This window comes from Fukomys damarensis, unplaced genomic scaffold (assembly GCF_012274545.1).
Source record: "Fukomys damarensis isolate Sample0158 unplaced genomic scaffold, DMR_v1.0_HiC HiC_scaffold_19, whole genome shotgun sequence".
In the NCBI taxonomy this organism is placed as follows: Eukaryota; Metazoa; Chordata; class Mammalia; order Rodentia; family Bathyergidae; genus Fukomys; species Fukomys damarensis.
Window position 1 is genome coordinate 68277031 of NW_022900931.1, and position 3580 is coordinate 68280610.

Genomic DNA, 3580 nt, shown 5'->3' on the forward strand with positions numbered 1-3580 from the left:
AAATAAAATAAAAAATGGGCAACTGAAATGGATACTTTTCAGAAGTACAAAAGGCCAGTGAATATATGCATACTTATCCACCATCTCTGGCCATAGAAAAATGCAAATTAAAACAACAGATTCCATCTTATTCTAGCAAAAAAAAAAAAAATGGCTATTAACAAAGAATCAAATAAATGCTGGGCAGGCAGGAGGAAAAAAACCCTTCTACCCTGTTGGTGGGAATGTAAACTAGAAAGTCCACTATGGAAATCGGTTTTTCTAGTTTCTAAAACAAGAAAATATTTAACCCAGCTATTCCTCTTGCAGTTATCTTGAAAGAGTTAAAGACATCATATTACAGTGTTAACATGCACATGCATGTGTATAGCAGTACAACTCATAATAATCTTGGAAGCAGCCTATATATCCATTAAGCAGATAGGTAAAGAAAATGTGACATTCATGCTTTGTAGTTACAATGTCATAAGACTAAATTTGAGTCATTTTTCAAAAATGGATACAACTTGAGACCGTAATTTTAAGTGAACTAAATCAGTATAAATTAAAGAGCTAGCCTAGTGAGGTGGTACATGCCTATAAACCCACACCTGGGAGGCTGAGGCAGGAGAATGGCCATGAATTTGAGGCCAGCCTTAACTGTAGTGAGACCCTGTCAATAAACAAAACCTCAGCAAAATAAAAGCTAATAGGAAATAGGGAGATAGGTGTTTTTGTAGCAACAAGAAAGGGAACGATGGAGGAGAGGGTTTGGAGGGGGAGGCCATAGACATAATAAAATCAAGATGTGTCTATACATGTACCAACTCCCAATAGTGAACTGCTCACATGTACTAAGAAAACCCCAGGGTTCTCAGGCCAGGTGTGGTGGCACATACCTATAATCCCAGCATTTGAGTGGCTAAGGCAGGAGGAGAGCTGTGAGTTCAAGGCCGGTCTGAACTACATAGCAAGATCCTGTCTCAAAAAAAAAGATTTACGTGGTTGGGATTTCCCGGAATGGAGTGCTAAGTCCAGGGTTATCAGTCTAAACTATAAGGGATGCTTTTATACAGAGGGCTGCACTTTGGGGTTTATCTAGCATGATTCAGTGCATCCTTACTCCATGTACATAAAAGTTTATAAGAATGTCATGAGGAACTGGAAATTTAAATGACAGTCATCTGCAAGATGCTTAAGTAAATGGTGAAAGTCATCAAGTGGATGAAGACATGGCAACTAACACTTCTGCTTTCATGCAACAGGTGAATTAATTTCCCTAGGGGAAAAAAACACTTGAAATGAAGTCTTACCAGCTGCAACCTGTCTGGTTTGGGATTGCTATCTGCCTCCAAAACCAAGTGGATGTCTTTCGAAAAAAGTCTTCTGCCGCCTGCTTCACAGGTGCAAGGACCTGAGTTCAATCCCCAGTACCAAAAAAGAGAAAAGAAAAAAACAGTCCTTATCATCTCTGAAAAAAAACATATTTGTACATGGTTGGCTTTGGTTTTTGCAAGGGGTAGATAGGTAAGAGTGGAAGGCTCGTTAATCTAGGTCAGTGGTGGTGAACCTGTGGCACATGTGCTGCCATGGGCTGTGTCAGCGCACAAGCCAAGTCTCCTCAGCATCACCCTGGCATTTGAGCATCGAAGAGCAGCATACTTGGAGCAGTGTTGGTACCTTGTGATAAATAAGTGGGTTTTGAATTGCAGTTTGGGCACTTGGTCTTGAAAAGATTTGCATCAGTCACCTAGGTTGTCTGTTCAGATCAGGGATTATAACCCAAAAACCACAGGAGGTGTACTTAACCTCCAGAACTTATTGTTACCTCAACCTGGATTTCATGACAGCCAAAGAAGTAGACAATAACAATAATATATAGCCCCTTGCCTGCCTCAAAAAAAATCCTTGAAATCTTTGAGTGGCAGAGACATGTGAGTGGCAGGCACAAAGTAGTATATACTTTGATATATAGTATGTAGTAGTATATATTTTGATAAGGTTACCACCAGGAAAATCTAATATGTTGTTAAGTGATGAAGGACAGAATATTGATCACATTTCCATAGTATGAACTGAGAGGAGACATTTGTGCCTGAAAGGTATTGGAAATGTTTCTCTGCATGACTAGGGAATATTTGGGGAACATATTGGGGATTTTCAAGCCATGTACCAAAAATTTGTCTACTGAAGTCATGCCATTGATTTGTACATATAAAAGATAAAATACAAGTAATAAATATGACACGAGAAACTTAGCATGTCCTACATGAGCCTATTAGATTGAAACGGAGAGGTTCATTTGGCTCACAGTTTCAGAAGTTACAGCCCATGATCAAAAGCTTTGAATGGAGAAAGGGCAGAATAGGAGCGCCTGGGCAAGGGCATGTTGGCTACATAACTATGTTGCTGCAAGTAAATAGCATGTTGGCTGCAAGAAAAGAGAGAAGGTGGGAGCCAAGGACAGGAGTACAGCTTTCCAGTGACCTGCCTGTAAAGAAATAAGCATCTGTGGTTATTTTTGCCTCTCAAATTCTGTACCTTGATCCAGCATATCTGTCAAGGAGATATGCCAATGACACATGACTAGACCGGTACACTCTTCCCCCTGTAATAAGTACCTTTTTTTGCTATGTCTCCTGGGGGCTGGAGAGACTGCTGGGTTAGTGAGTGCTGGCTTTTTGTGTTTTTGCTTTTTGTCCTTGGTCCGAGTGTTTTACAGGTACCCTTATGAAAGTTCCAGGATGCCATATGACAATGGGGTAGAACAGGATTTAGGCACTTCCTTTACTTTAGGTGGGCAGCACGGTCACTTGTCTGTCTCAGACAACATCATCAGGGATGCCTTCTACAAGATGAGTGAGATAAGGACTTTTCCTCATGCTGCGGTCTGTAGTCACCTGGGAGTATTTAAAATCTGGCACCCAAGCCTCATCCTTAGATTTTGCTTCAATTGGGTTGAGTGGCAAGTTGACATCCCTAGGTCTTGCCAGTTCCAAGAGAGGTGAAGGGATAGGACTAGGTCTATATCATTATCCATGATTTATGACACACATTAAAACACAAGTTCTCTCAACCGCTGCCCACAGCTCAATTGACTGCACCGAACAAGCGAAACTTGGTACATGATGTTTGCAGTGATGCTATTGCTATGAAAGCAGGGGCCCAAATTTAGGAATCAATGAAGTAGAGGGACGTTTAACATTACTATACAATAGCCCCATATGTTTTTTCCGCAGTTAAGATTTAAAATTTCCCAAAGCTGAGAGAGGTAAAGCAGGAGTAACCTGCGGGAGATTTCTGAGGCGTGGCATTGTCTCAAGCAACCAAGGAAATTCGGTGAATCCTCTGTAAGAGGAGCTCGGGGCTCCAACATGGTATTTCATTATCTCTTTTTCTTTTTCTGCTTTATCGGAGGTACAGGGGGTGGGCGACCCGAATAACCAGGAGGTTACCCACCGCCTGGGTAACCGTCAAGCAACCAACTATATTACCCATAACGCTACGCGCAAGCCTTTAGCCAATCACGGCCCAGAGCCGGGCATGTCCTGTCTCTCCTGGCGGAAGGGAGGGACTTCCGGCGTGGGCCTGTGACGTTTCT